Consider the following 16,441-nt stretch of genomic DNA (forward strand, 5'->3'; position numbering starts at 1 on the left):
ACTAGGTCACAACCTAGTATATGGTTGGACCGTGTATGAGTGTGCCACGTGCCACGACCGACCAATGGTGTAACTAACTCCGCTGTAGACAGTTAATACAGAATAATAGTCCATACATCCATACTGATCGTTCCAGCGCGTCCCGTCTCTCTCTCCACCGCGCCCACGGCCCGCATTGATCCTGCCGATCCAAGTGGCAGGCGCTCTGTTACCCGTCGGTGCCGAAAACGCAGTTCGCCGGACACCGGGGGCGCATCGTCGTCGGGGCCCCGGCCGAAATCTCGGCCGGATCATCGGGAACAAACCGGCGGCCAGCTAGTGGCACTGGCTGGAACCGTGGCCCCGGGAAACTTCGGGAAGGTCAGAAATAAGCCCTCGGCGTGATGAAACCTCCATGCTTGTTTGTGTCTCTCTCAGAACAGAGGGCTTCAGGTGGACTGAACTCGCGCATATGCATCGACATAAACGGTGATATGATATAATTGTATAGATTCTACTTGCATGATATTGGTCAGCCTGCTTTCTGTGTGGGAGAAATGGGCTCCTGATCTCAGCTGAGAAACTAGACAGCGGAGAAAACGAAACTGAAATTTCTGGCTCTGTGATCCTATGATGTGCCACGTGCCACGGCCGACCAATGGTGTAACTTGATCAGTCAGTCAGTCAGTCAGGCAGTGACAGACATTCGCGTTTGTAGGGCTGGCCCCGCTGTTGCGGTCCAGCCAATAATATATACATTTGTTGAAAACAAATAGGCTCATTTGTGCCACACTGAACAATATCAGCACAGCTACCACAAAATAAAAACTTGGTCAGTGTATAGAAATTGATCTAAAGTGATCTGTAACACTGCACAAAATGTTAACTCTGTCACACCAGAGATAATCTCACTGGTGCTCATGCAGTTGTTGCTTGTAAACTCACTATACACATACGCCTTTCTTCCCAATCCGTTTTTGTGAGAAAGACCAGCAGACTTGTAGCTTTGGACTCAATCCGACAGAGCCTCCCATTATGAAAATGAAAGTGAAACTTAAAATTCCACAGTTTGCTCAGTATAATTTGTTTGTAACCGTGTAACTTGACAGTTCTAGTCCTGCAACAGCAGGAGCTCTATGGATGGTATTGTCAGTCGGTCTGTTCACCACTTTATGGGCCACGTGGCCTGCAGGGAGTTAGACTGCAGACTCAAGCAGGAGACCCGAGTTTAATTCCTGGCAGAGGCGCCCCAGGTCAGAGTCTGAGAACACTATCCAGTTTGGCAAACCGCATGAATGTTTTCCGTGCCCCACAACTTTTCTCATTCGCATCAGATATAGCTCGGTATTGCCATTTCAGTTTTTTCCTAACTTGTTTGACGTCGCTTTTCACTCCTACTTTTGCTAATTTTTGAATGATTAGCTTGTAATCATCATCATTTCTTACAACACCATCTAACTGATGTTGTACACGACCTTTGCCCCAAATATTTAAAAGGGCCTCAGTTTCGCCATGTGTCCAGAACTGATGAGGTTTCTCCATTTACCATCACGTTAATGTTAAGTTATTTGACAAAATAATTTATCTCCATCCTGACTAGCTAGCTACTGCTGCTAACAATTGTGCACGTTACTAAGCAACACCCCTTGCGTAAAAAAAAAAAAAAAAATCATGATGATGTATAAGCACCAGTGCTAATGACTTTGGCCCTGAGTATTTGGAAGGGCCAAGTAGAGAGGCTTGAGTTCCTGGACAAGTGCTGTTTTGGCACGAACACAAACTCTGAAACAGCAATTTACATGCTGCGGACACGTATTATGGGAAAATAGCGTTTCTTCACCACAACCTGAATTACTTTCCTCCGCAACAAATTTAAAAATGTTCCTCTGCCGCGAATTGTGAAACTATGGTAGAAACCATAACTTCGCTAGCTGCTCCTCCCGTCCAGTAACACTGGGCTGCCCCCTCCCACTCCACTGCAATAGAAACCTAGGGGCATACGCGATAGTCTTTGAAAACTATGATAAACGTTGTTTTGCAAAACACGACGCTCACAGTATAATCACACCGGTGTATGTTATCTTTATAAAATTGTAAAAAAACAGTCAGTCGGTCAGTCAGGTAACGCTTAGTGAGATGATGCGCTTCATCAGATGGCCTCTATGGCCTCTCTAGAGGGTGTTTTTGACTATCAGATGCAGCGTTTCCATACAGAAGCACAAAATCAAGTCAAAAGTTGGTCAGTGTATAGAAATGGATCTAAATAGATCTCTAATGCGCCTGATGTGTGCATCACTTCATGTCTGTAATGTACAGACAGCAGACCAGCAGCATTGAACTCAACCCACAGTTGTATTAAGTTTCACTTTTGTGAAAACAAAAGTGAAACTTAATATTCCACAGTCAGTAATGGGCATTTGCAGGCAGTTCGTCTTCGCTGCCCTACAAACTTTAACGGTAGGTGACGTCATCTTGTGGTATTTCAGTAACGTTAGTGGAATTAGGAAGGCTAATTTAACCGTGTTGCAGTGCTTCAGTGCATAGAATTGAACACGCGCCGTGGGTCTGTACAGGATCTGTGCTTGTTTCTCAAAGACGCACTACCTTCTAAGCTGGTGTAAGCATCCACGAGAGCCAGAAGAATGCCACTGTCTCCAAAAATAACTGCTGACAGATAGCTTGTTTTTTACAATTTGGTTTGGTGCCCAGTGGAAAATCTTTTTGTTGCCCCCTTTTCTAGGTGTTCGCACATGCTCTATTCCCCAGAACGGTTGAGTGGAGATATTATGCTTTGCCATTCAGAAATGCATCACAACAGGGGTTTTTGTATCTCAATTTCGAATGCTACTTCTTTGTTTTGATATTCTAGTTTTCAATGCCCTTTTAGTTTTTCCAGTGTACGCTAGTTCTATGTAGGAAAGTGTTTTTAGGTTTTGAAAGGAGATCAGAGGGACGTCAGAAGACCACTTTAGGAGGCTTTTGAAAAATGGCCTCGAGTTTGGGTTCTGAATGTGTTGTGCCAGTGTTTTGTGATCACTTGTTTTAGTTCATTGCCTAATGGTGAATACTGAGTGAAGCACTTGATACTTTTGTCCATGGGTTTGTCCTACTTCTTAGCCAAACATTCTTCCTGAGTAGTGTTGGAAAAACGTAGATTTAATCCAGTTATCTGGGTACTCTCTTTGTTTAAATCTATTAGCCAAATCAATCAATGGATTGTGCTTGGTAATTTGTATCATTGCTGTTTTTCTGTGTGTGGGTTTCGAATATTGTTAGACAGTCATACAGTATGTACATATAAAAAATCTATTACTTCATTTTCCGGACCTGTTTCCTGTGACTGATACTATTGTAACCCCTGGGTAAAGCCCCAGAGTTAAAATGTGCATAGCAGTAGAAACCCTACAGTTGCTACAGTATTAGGCTGTGTCACTTTAAGATCGTAACCTTTTCATAGTTTGTGTAAAACGTACATCCCTCCACATGAGGTATGACAGACTATCCTGCTTATTTTTCTAGTGTTTTTTATCTGCCTCAGATTGGGTCATATAGAGAGACATCACATTTCTAAAATTATGATTGGTTAAGGGGCGGGACTAGCACGCAGAGCAGGCTGGAGTAACGAAGCAAACAGGTGTGTGGGTGTGCGCTCCTCCGACACCGCAGATAACAGTGTGTGTTTTCCTCTTAACGTAGCGACTAGCTACAAAAGTAAGCCAAGTGTAAGATTTAAGGAAGTTAGAAATAGCCTAACTCATTTGTAAGGAGTGTGTTATATGGCTAAGAGTTTTCTCCGATGTTACAGTGTTTCTGGGAGTTAATTTTAACTCCGTAGGCTAGTAGATTGCTGCTTAGTTAGCATGCTCGCTAACGTTAGGCTAGCGCCTGATGTATGGACTCAGAAGCCCGGACAGAGCACCAGATAGCGCACCGTGCTGCCGGAAAAGCACGGTTGCACCTCTGGCTTCGAGGGAGACCATCCGTTTCCTTTCTTCATCGCCACTGGGACTGAGTTGGGACTGTCCTTCTTCATCGCCACTGGGACTGAGGTGGACCGTCGTCAGCCATTAGAGTAAGGAGACAGGTGAACTGTTCGCCGTGGGTGAGTAACCCAATCCACATCGCACCCAAGCTACGCTCAGGCCTGCAACGGGGGGTTATTTTATTTGTGTTTATTGCCGGCTTTTGTTTTTAATTTGTTTTGTGGGCCCACAAGAGTAAAAGCAGTAAATTGTTGTTGATTCATGCAAACAGGTTTATTTAGAGTTAATAGAGGTAATAGCTGTTGAATATTTCATATCAGCTTAAAAGTATAAGGTATTTTCTGCCAGTTAAAGACTGATATGTACCCTAAGTATCGGGGGCAAAGGTGTCATAAGTTTACAATCAGTCTGGTTTAAAGGGTACTTGCCTGTCATTTCATTTTCCATTACCTTGGAAGTAAAAGGGCGGTTGTATATTTTTGGTTAGGTTAACTTATTTTATGCCCTAAAAGAACACCAAATGAGCTTTTATTTTTATTTGAATCTGTGGTAAATAAATACTATAATTTTATACCATTTTCCTCTTTGTCGGTTCAATAAATTGGAACGGTTAAAAGCCAAGGGTTTATGGTGATAAGGTAAAGGGTTAAAATTACACAGTCACCCTATCATACTTACAGCTGGGATGTTCTGAAGTTGTATTTCATATGTTTTAATACAGGACCTACCATACACCGGGTAATACCAGTGATAGTATTAGGGTGGGGGTAAGTAAAAGGACCCAGGGCGCTGTATCTCATGGTAATTGATACTAGGGAAGCGCTACACTATTAAAGCACAATTCATTCTACAGAGGAGACACTTGATTTTGGAGCTTCTACCTGTCGATCGGGTCACCTGGCCCGCAGGGAGTTAGACTGCAAACTCTCAAGCGGGAGACACTAGTTTGATTCCTGGCAGAGACGCTTCCACAAAATTCAAGCTGTTACACTCTTAGTCTTGTTTTGTAGAATCTTTGAAAAACATTGAAGGACAGAGATAGTTTTGCAGTTGTTGTCTCCCCTTACAAAGGGGAACTTTGATGTCCTTTGAAATAACTCCACTTTCTAGTAATTTTGAGACTATATATGTCAATAGCTTCATAATTATGGAATACACTGACTTATTAGAGATGAACTGACCTCTTCATACCTGTTGCTGATTTTCTCATCATAGCAATGATATCCATGATAGGTCTCTTTCATATATTTTTACGCTGAGCTATCAGTGTGGCTAAACTTCATATAGATGGATAAAGACTTATTCACAAAATGCTCATCTTAAGGATCAGATCAATCTTAAACTTGACTTCCATCAACAAATTGTGAGAGAACGGCTCACAACTCACACTAATTTTAACAACAACAGGCAATAAGAAAAGAGTATGAGTCAAAGTTATCCACAACAACATATTAAGTGTCAGTCTCTTGTCTGCAATAGATGCGCTGTTGATGAGGTTTTGTTCAAGGTTCTCCCACATTATGATCTCATATAGAGATGTAAATCGGGTGTATCTACACCACATACTTTATCATGTATCAAGACCTGTAAAACGGTTTTGTTTTTCATTTTTGAGGACAATTGGTGACCCCACAGAGGTCTAAGGAGGACAGACAGGCACACACTAGGCCTAATCAGACATCCTGAGACACTGCAGAGGGACTGGAGCCTCAGCATTACAATTTGGCAGCATCTTCTCTTCTCTTCTCTTCTCTTCTCTTCTCTTCTCTTCTCTTCTCTTCTCTTCTCTTCTCTTCTCTTCTGCCTCTACAAGCCTGCCATGGATTACAGGCCAGATATTCTTGTGCAAGGATTACAGTTTTGGAATCATTGAATGTTTATTCCCAAACAATCCCTAATCTGATCTAACCTAATCTAATCCAATCTATTGTGATCACTGGTGGGGAGATCACCCCCCCATGTCCCTCACACACACACACACCATCACCACCCCACCCCACTATAGTGGCAGAGAGAGGTAAGAAGGGTCATTTTGGACATTTTTCTTTGATTGCTGAATTATAGAGATTCAGTCAAAACACAACACATAACAGTGATTTGAAAATTTGGAGGTGCAGGGAATATTTTTGTTGACCATCTATGTTACCTATTTTTGTTTATTCGGAAACTGAAGTATTAGTCTAACTTAGTCCAAATCATTATATTAGGGATTACTGTTGAATCCCCACACACTCTTCACAAATAGTTCCACACACATACAGTGTGCAATATAATGCATCTTTATTCCATAATTTATTTGTCTGTATGGAAAATTGAAACCATCACAAGGATTTGAGGCAGCAGAAGCCAAAGACATCCTGTTGCCTCATAAAACAACTTCCTCACCTAGAGTCAATGTCATACAGCATCAGAAAATGATCATTTTCAGTCCTCTTTGTGCACTAATCTTTTTTCATCTTACATAAGAGTACCAGTAGGACATTGTGTGGTACAGTATGCACAGTTGTTGCAGACGTGAAGTGCCTGTAGTTTTTGATTCCCAGATCCAATCATAAAGGCTTAGTGGTTATGAGACGCTATTAATCACACAGATGTGGCCATTCTTGACTGTTGGGATGATCAACCTGTAATCCAAAATCTGAGACAATCAACTCCCCAAAAAACAAAATTAAAGCAGAGACATGGCTTGTGGCTTTGATTGGATTGGTCTCGATTACAATTCACTAAACAGTAAATAAAAACCTTTGTTGGTATAGCACCAGTAAGGGACTTTTCCTTGACTAGCTAGGTATACCTCTAATCCATTCAAGCATGTCTGGAGATTTATCAAGCCTAGATTAAATATCCTCTGTGATTTTACATGTGTGGGGTGGCGTTTGGGGATTTTTTTTATTGTCATTCCTTTTTTCATAGCTGTGTCTTATCTTGAGCAATTTGGAACAGCACAGATTGTGTTTTGTGTTTGGGTTCCTGCTATTCATTTCCTCGACTTGGCCTATCCACTGCCACAAACCCTGGCAGAGGCTGTAGTGATTTGGGTGCAAGGTTAGCTAGCCAAGAAAAACATTTAATACTCACAATACATTTACAATACAGTCATTTATAAACACATATGACTGTATTGATGGACCCTTTCCTGATTTCCACAGCCACGTGCAATTCAAAGCCCCAATCCTCTCCCTCTGTTTGGGCAGAAGTCCCACCATCATAACTCTAGAAATCACGTTCCTCTCCATGGACGTCGATGAGTGTCTTTTTTCATTGCTGTTCTGTTTTACAATTCCCTTACATGCCAGAAGCTCCCTCATTCATTCTCTTGCAAGACCTCTTGATTCAAAATGACTGCACCCCCACTCACACTTCACCACTATCCCCATCCCAAACACTATATAAAAAGAAGTCCTTAAAACTCAAAACAGCTCACCTCTCTCCCTTCTGAACCTGACCTTTGGCCTTTGGGAATTTCTGACCTCCTTGAACTCACCCTCAACCCCTTCCCCTTGGAGCCACTGTGTACTATCCCCTGAAGAGAGAGAGATAGGGCTTGGGGTCTCTTTTTACTCTTTCTTCCTGCTTTCAAATGCCTTCCTGTACACACAGAGAGGACTATAAAAGGGGAAAAAGTGCAAATAAAAATCATTTTTACGAGATAGTAGAAGGAGAGGGCCCCCTCCCTGTGAGCCTTGTCACGTTTGGATTTGACCCCACTGTACCCCTCCGTTCTTAGCAGTGTGGGGAGTGTCAGCAAGGACACACCCCAGCCGTTCAATGAAGACAAAGTCAAACCGACTACCAAAGACACACGTACTAACTTATTCTTGCTCACTGACTGTGTGGATTGTCATCATTTGATGATTTGACCTAAAAATCTATTAAAGGTTGAATGTAAAGTGATCATCCTTCTTACCAATTTTGTTATGATAATCTTTCTTTCTATCTCATTACCTAGTTTCTTCGTTAGGCAGTGATTATCATAAAGCATTGATAAGCGGTAGTTCAGTTTCAGCACTGAACAGTAACTGTGTCAACACACATAAGGGGGGCAGCCACTGAGATGAACCAGGGCAGCTATAGATTTAATCTCTGTCTCTCAGATCTAAACTGCAGAGGACTCTAGCCAGGATAGTCCAGAGGTCACAAAGTCATCACCACAAAGAGAAAGAGACACCTCCCTCTCTGATTAAAACAATAAATCTGATTAGCCTTCCCCTTCTTCGTTTTTACAAGGAGTCCATGATGTGTGGGAGCTTTCGCCCCAAACTTCTTTCATTCCTCTCCCCAGGTGTGCCCATGTTGTATGTGAAACCCGATCGTGGTTTAAAGTGCCAATCCCAGAGAGGAAAAATGCTTTTAGGAACTTTTAACTGTGTTTAACAGTGTATTTTTAGTGCCCACTAAAACCAACACACCACACCACATGGTCAAAGTGGAGAGGAGATGTAGAGGCCTAGAGAGAGAGGGAAAGAGAGGAAGAGAGAGAGAGATAGAAGGAGGAGGGGGGACTTGTCAACAAGGACTCTCATATTGCCATGCCCTTTTCTTGACACCAAGACTGAACTGGCTCTTTTTTCTTGGATGTTTCAGACACCTGAATTCACCCTAGTTTTCTGTTTGAGGATGTTAGAGCAGATGAGCAGATTTCATTCAATTTTGCTTTTATGCTGTAATGATAGGGAATGGACATTTGAAAAGACTGTCACACAAAGCCAGTAATAGAGGCACTTTTGAGATACTACAGTGCATCACTGGGTGACACTGCCAGTGTAATGACACCAATATAGATTGTCACATTCCTGGCCACCATAAGAGCAATTTTAGGGTGTGACTAGTGTGAAATTTCCATACAGTGCCATCATAAACTCAGAATCTTGTTGATATGAACATTAAAGTCATAAAAGACAGCTATCAAGAAGTAAATATTTATGACTGATACTCTGGCAACATTACCTCTGTGGATGGACTGTGGACTTGTGACTTGTGATGCCATTTAGCTGTGGTGACTGCTGCTGTAGCTTAGCTGCCATCAGGTCTGCATGGGAAATGAGCCACAGCAAAGTCTACAGAGGTCAGAAAACATTAGTCATTTGTGTATGTGCATCTGCTTGTCCTCAAATTCTATATAATTATGTGTGGTAAAAGCTTAAAGCAACAGTGCATGCCAAAATTAAAATTCTGTCATTATCTACTCACCCCCATGTCAGCTGAAACCAAACACACAGCTAGTTAGTCCCTGCAGTTCCATCTCAGCTTTCTCCCAATTGAAGTGAATGGGGTCTATTTGTTGTTTTGAGTTCCAAAAACAATTTTCTTTACACAAGCAGCATAATCTAAGTGTTTTAAGACCAAACAATTCCACCGTGAGTTCAAAAGGCCAATATTTACCTCCTAATGTAGCATTATTCTTAGGAAATGGTAACTTGTTCTAGAGAAATCTTTCTAGAGGTATACACTTCTAGAGAGCTCCTTGAGCTAGTGTGCACTGCCCCCAACCTCCCAACCAAATTTGGCCTTTTCGACTCACAGTTCAATTGTTTGGCTACAAAACACTTGGATTATGCTGCAGGAGTTGTTTAGATAAATTCAATTCCCATTTTATTTCCTTTTGGAACTCCAAACAAACAGTTCCCGTTCATCTCATCTGTTAAACTGTGAGTGCTACTACTACTGTGTGTTTAGTGGTCGTATGAACTAGTGGAGTTTTGACTGATGTGGGGGTGAGAAAATAAAGACAGAATTTTAATTTAGGGGTCAATTGTTCCTTAAACAGAGCAATATGATCTCATGGAAAAACTTCAGATTACTAATATGAAATAGAAGCTTATCTTACTGTCCTGTCCACTCTCCTCTCCTCTCCTCTCCTCTCCTCTCCTCTCCTCTCCTCCTCAATTCCCTCATCCTCTCACCAAGCCATTGACGAGGGCTCGCTTGACCTCTTCATACCTGCGCTTGTAAAAGCAGCCACAGGGGGTCCCAACAAGTGAAGAAATGGAAGCCATGTGACACAAGACAGTGCCTATAAATATGGCCGAGATCACAGGGGCACTTAATGCAGGGGTGGGCAGACTGCTTTTTTACCAGCAGCATGTCTACAACATCTTAAAAAGGTTCTGTCGTGTCATATGAAACCAATAAAACCCAAACACTTCCTCACCGGCAGGGAAAGGCCCCCTAACCTGCCACAACTCACCGTCTGCCATCCTGGCAGACTGCTCTTTTGCTTCTAAGGCATGTCCATTTTTCTCTATTTCGTGCTCCCTCTCCGTTTCTCTCCCTCTTCCCCTGATTTATTCTCTTTCTACCGTTTATCCTTTCTCTCGCTCTTTGAATGCCCTCTCGCACTCTTTCTCTCTCTCTCTGACTCCTTTGAATGCAACCAAAGGAGGATACATTTGTGGCAGGAAATGGGTGCTGATTCATGGCTTGGGAGGATTAAGGTCAAGAGGAGTGGCCTGGACTCCTTTGAGGAACTACAGGGAAGCAAAGAGAGTAGAGATAGAGAAAGAGAAGTGTTTACAGAACGTAACAACTGAGCCAAACTAATAGGGAGAAAACTAAATAACTTGGACTGTACTGAACTCTATATCACTGCACTGTCTCCTCTTACACATGCACTTCACTTGCTTCAATTTCCATTAATACGTAAAAGTAGTGTAAGACTCTCCCCTCTTCACTGAGGGTCAGTGTAAGTCTTACAGATGATGTTGACAACTGTTACAGTGTTTCATCATAAACTTAAGGCACCATGGCCGTCTATTTATTGCTGTACCCAGTATATGATACCACAAGGCAGTGTCATATTCAAGGTTGGATTAAGTGACTATACATCTTTTTTTATTATGCTCATACAGTACTTAAGGACTTATTTGTAGTACTACTCTCTTTCACTGACTGTATACTTGATGAACTGTATTGCTCTCTGATTTCTAAATTTTTCAAATCATTCTACTCACATACATTTAATAATCCAATATGTACCTATGTACCATACTCTCAACTTAATATCCAGCAAGCCAACTTCATAATTCATATTTTCCAGTCTACTTTCCCATTGTATGGGTTTTGGTCTGGTTTAAACTGGTCTGTAACAGTAACAAAACAAAAGCAAACTAATTTGCTTTTTTCAACCCCCACCACATCTCCCCCCCCCCCTTCTCTCTCTCTACGCATAAGGTTGCTGGACGTCTGCAAAAATTTAGGGGGATGTGAGGCACAGAAAAATTGAAACCACTTTCCCCTCCATATTTGGAAGCTCCCCCTTCCCCCCACACCCCACCATATCTGCACAGATTAATTTTTCATCTTTTCCTGATGATGACATTGATCAGCAGTCCATCCATTACCAGAGAATTATGAGCTCACAGGAAGGAAACAGAGGGCCTGCAAGACAGTTCCTCCCCATAATGTGACATCTGCACTGATCCTGTGCAGGTATGAATGCATGTGCATGTCCCAAATACCCATAAACATGCATGTACACATACATGTGCACATTTGCACACATATCACACAAAGAGTTACACACAAATACACTGCCTAGACAATCCCTGATTTGGTCTCATTCAGACAAGGGCAGAGAGTAACAAAATATTATTTGTGTTAAATCATTCTGTTTCTCCACTGGGACATTTGACTGAGTAAAAAGCTTCTTTAATTTGCTCAGTAAGATTTGCAGTTGGCATTGGGAAGTTTCTTTGTAGCAGAGAAAGACCTTGTGTGCAGCATGAATGAATCCACGGCTGTAGAGTATTGCTTTCTACAGCTGGACAGAGATAGGGAGGAAAGGATATGATGGCTCATTAATGGATTACCATTCAGACTTCTGTGTGATGAGCTCAGTGTTTCCACAGAGGCCCGTCAGCCCATTGAACTGAATAAATGCTCTGCAATGAGATCAGATGAAGGCTGTTTCACTCCCTTTTTCATGTGATGTTTTCTGCATTTTGTTCAAGCAAACACACACTTACACATCACATGTGTAAGTTAAAAGTGTTGACAAATTTGTGAAAGCTATTTATAGTAATTAGTAGCAGTAAGTGATAATTTTCAACATGCGTAGTGATATGATTTAGTTGCATTACTTATCAATATTGATGCAAATTGTGCTGTTAAGCCCTTTTCAAGGTATTTAATTTCACTGAGAAAGATTTACACCAAGTGAATATGGCAAACAAAGTAAATTGGCCCCATTGTTAATGACAGAATTTCTCATAGACAGTACTCCACCAGTGCAGTGCAATGGGACCGTCTAATTGGCTGGCTGACACATGCTTAAGGTTGTGCACACTTGTCACATGAAATATGAATAAAGCAGAAGGACCAGCGTGGCAGTGAAAACACAAAAACATGCCTGATGTATCATTCACTCCAAGAGCAACGGGTGGAAGATCATCTCTCCCTCTGTCTCTCTCTGGGACAATGAAAGTCTTTAATCAGGCCAGGGCCTGCTAATGAACGGAGGCGGGGAGTCTGCCCGGTAGAGGAGAAGGGAAAAGGAAGGCAATTTCTGGAAATGATTACAGACTCATTTCCTTGTTTATCCTGCCTTTGAAAAGAGAGAGAGAGCGAAACCCCTCTGCCCTCCACCCCCATAGGTCCTTCACTCTGTGTCACAACTGCTGACCCCCGCCCCAACAACACCCTTCTAAGGCCTTTATTGGTCCATGCATAATCACTCTCACTCGCACTCTTTTTGCTCTTTCACTTTCACTCCCATGCTTTGGCAAATTGTTTCATTCTCTCTATAAACTCTTCTTGTGTTTCCTTCCTTCCTCCATCTTTCCTCTCCCTCTCTCTCTCTCTTTCTCCCTCTCTCTCCCTCTTTCTCGCTCTCTGCTCTATTGTGGATTTGAGGGCCCCACTTGTAAACATTTCGCCCACAAGATCAAGCTGGGTCCTGTCTCTTTTTATATTGGGGCTCTGGCCTGCTCCGGCCCTTGTCTGCTTCAAGTGGGGGAGGCAGCTAGGACTGAAGTTAATGGCTGGAAATCTCCAACTAACCTCTCCAACAGCTGTCTCCAGAGTCCTCTCTTTCTCTTCCCCTCCTTTATCCATGTTTCCCCTTGCTGTTTTGTCTTCCTCGCCCTTTTGCTCTCTCCTCCTCTGTCCAGAAATTGGGGATGAGGGCGCTTGTTGATAAAAAAAAAAAACTCCAGGAATTTTTTCAGAAATTGGCTTTTTCCTCCAACAAGTGGCTCAAGGCCGGAAGAGAAGGAAGGAGGGAGAGCAGGAGGGAAAATGAGGGTCTAAAGCCCCCTTTTTTTTCTCTTTCTCTCTCTCTCTCTCTCTCGCTCTCTCTCTCCTCCTTTCAGTAAAAAAGAAGAATGGAGAAAAGCCCCTCCATTGGACATGTCTTTCATTTTGAAACACAGGTTCAAAGGCGCTGGGAGATTTGGGCCCTTCGTGAGAGTTTGGGGGTAATGATGAGAGGGGAGGAACAACATCCTACTCCAAACAGCTTCCTGGCCTATTCTCCTCAGCATCTCCAGGTCCTCGGCTGTAGAGCTGAGGCCTAATCCACACAAATCTACACTAGCCAGAGAAAAGCTGGGCCCAGTCTTCAAGTGGATGGAAGTACTATTGGAGTGGAGACTGCTGGCTGACTGTTGAATCCTGGTGGCTGCCTGTTTAGCTTTTTAGCAAACACATAAATCTAAGGTCAACAGCTCCTCTGGTTTTATACTATAAAAGATAATGGGTATAATCATTAACACAACAATGAATTATCATGGACAATTAACACTACTCTTCTGTGGAGGAAGATAACTTTTCAAATAAAAGAAGTCAAAAAAACACTTTTGAAAATGCTTCTTAAACAGAGAATATTGAAGTGTTACTTTAGAATCTTGTGAAATGAGCATGACTATCAGCTAAAATGGCTGCCAAATGTTTTTTGAATGTGTACAGTGAGGTTCACAAATGGTTTGCAACTTGTAAAATCCAGCGTCTCCGCTGGCAAATTAGGCTACAATTCCATACTTTTAATCGTTGTGTTGCATGTAAGTTTGAGTTAATGTTTTTATTTGTGCATGTATTTTTTTTTTACATATTTACAAAAGCTGATGTGCAACTACAAGCCTTTTTTATTTTTTATGCAAAACCTTTATTTTACAGAATCACATTTGGATTTATTTACAGTACATACACATTCACAAATGCTGATATGCAACTACAAGTTGCATAAAAAATGTGAAACTTATTTTCTGGGTTTGTATTTATTTGTACAAATGTTTTCACCCATTCACCCATTTTGCAACTTGTAGTTACATGTCAGCATTTGTGAATGTTACTGTATGTCTTCAAAAAACATTTGGTATCCATTTGAGCCCATACATGATGTCTTAAAAAGCAAATACGTGCTCAGTGCACGAAAAGTGAGACAAATATGTTTTTCCGCCACAAAAGGATTATGTGAAGGAGACATGACTAGAAACAAGCAGCCAGAATTGCCGGCCCAGCTGGGTCAGGTGCAGGTCACATGAGCAGTTTACATACCGTGGATGCTAATTTGGCATTCCCCCTTTTCAGTACAATGCAATGTCAATAACACTTCAGAATTATTTTGCTCATCCACATGCGGACACTCAAATAAGCTCTCAGTTTGCTTTCAAATTGCCAGGTTCAGGTCGTAGATCCAAACTTCCCTTGATAGTGCGTTGTACTGAAAATGGGGCAAGACAAATTAGCATCCAAGGTATGTAAACTGCTCATGTGATCAGACCCAACTGGGCCTGGCAATTCTGGCTCTGGCTCTGAAATTTTTTGTGAAATGAGTGGCATTCCTGTTTAACCAGGACTAAATCCTTACCCTCACCTTAACCAAACTATCATATTTGCTTAACCTTAACCAAAGTTTTAGTTGCCTAAACCAAACCTCACCCTAACGCTAACCACAACCATAGCCTTAACCAAAGTGGTTTTATTTGCCTAAACTTAACCGTTAATCTTTTCATGTGTGAAAACAGCATGTCCAATTTGTACTATTGTCACATGATCCTTTTGTGGTGGAGGAATGTAACATTCACATAATTTGTGGCCACAACATGTAATCCACGTTTCAATGTGCACATTTCACAAAATTCCAAGGTCTGTTTTAGTCTGGCTGTGAGATGTGAGTGGACTGTGCCATCCTCAGACACCCTGATGCCCCGGAGAGACAGGTGACAACCTCCCATCATGCCACATCACGCCCTCTGTGTGTTGGTGACACACTTAATTTGGCCTGGCAAGTAAGCATTTAACCTAGGATTACATTAACAGACATTCAAACCAGGCCAACTGGCACACAAACACATACACTGACATGCACATGCACTCACATTTGTGCAAATAAACAAACACACACACACGCACAGGCATACACATATGCAAATACATTTACGTACTTACACACAAACAACAGAAAAAGACATATAGGCAGTGACGCACACTGACCCACACACAAAAAATGCTAATTATTTCCATGTTTCCACACATTACAGTACACAGTACAGTACAGTACACACACACACACACACACAAAGTTAGAGGGCTTAAAGCATGGCATGTAACAAACACCTACATACCAACACAACAAATAAAAACTCACATAGCAATGTGTAAATATGTATACACGCACACACACACTGTCCACTCTGTTGTCATGCTGACGGTGGTCATGGGCCATGAGGACTGATGAGCAAGATCTTGGCCGACATGCCCCGAAAGAAAGGATTTCTTGTCCTCCTTCATCACACCTACCTGTTTTTCACACTTGGCTTCCTCTCCTCCTTTCCTCCCTCTCTCCAACCCTCTGTCCATCCTTCTTTCACAGATATCTCACTGCCTCAGGAGCCTTTACCAACCTCTCCCTCCCTTTTTCTCCGTCCGGTCATCTAGCACAGACACCAGCTCGCAGTGCCACCCTCTACCCACCTGCAAAACACAAACAAAACCTCCCTCCTTCATCTGTCCCCAAACAAAGAGCCCTCTCTTCTGTTTTTTTCTGCACTGTCAGTCCTGTCCAGCTTTTCACTTACAATTAGCTGTGGCGGGCTTCGCACTCATCAGCTGTCGTGAGTTTAGCACCCAGTCATGAGGGGCCTTGACAGATCAAGCTAAGGCACCCTGACACCACTGGTGTGAAAGAAGATTCTAATTCCGGATAATTAGCTGACGAGAGCATGTAAGAGGAGAGGGGGAGGGAGGGAGGGGGGAGCCGAGGCGAAGTGGCAGTGCGTCGTAAGCACTTTTTGTCAACTTACTGTCGATCTCATTCTCTCTCTCTGTCTCTCTGTCTCTCTGTCTCTCTCTCTCTCTCTCTCCCATTTTCCTTCTCTCCTTCACCTGACCTCATTTACAAGTCTCTGTCTGGGGACCAGTGAACAAATGCTTATTCCTGATGTAGTGCCAAAAAATCCCCAGGAGCCTCATAATAACTTGACCCCAGTTAGTCAGTAATAACAGCTTCATAGTATTTGACTATGTCATACACATAGAATTTT

The sequence above is a fragment of the Centroberyx affinis genome, unplaced genomic scaffold (assembly GCF_046629955.1).
Source record: "Centroberyx affinis isolate AG114_WGS23_722 - 3 ecotype Tasmania unplaced genomic scaffold, CSIRO-AGI_Caff_v1 ptg001284l_1, whole genome shotgun sequence".
Classification (NCBI taxonomy): domain Eukaryota; kingdom Metazoa; phylum Chordata; class Actinopteri; order Beryciformes; family Berycidae; genus Centroberyx; species Centroberyx affinis.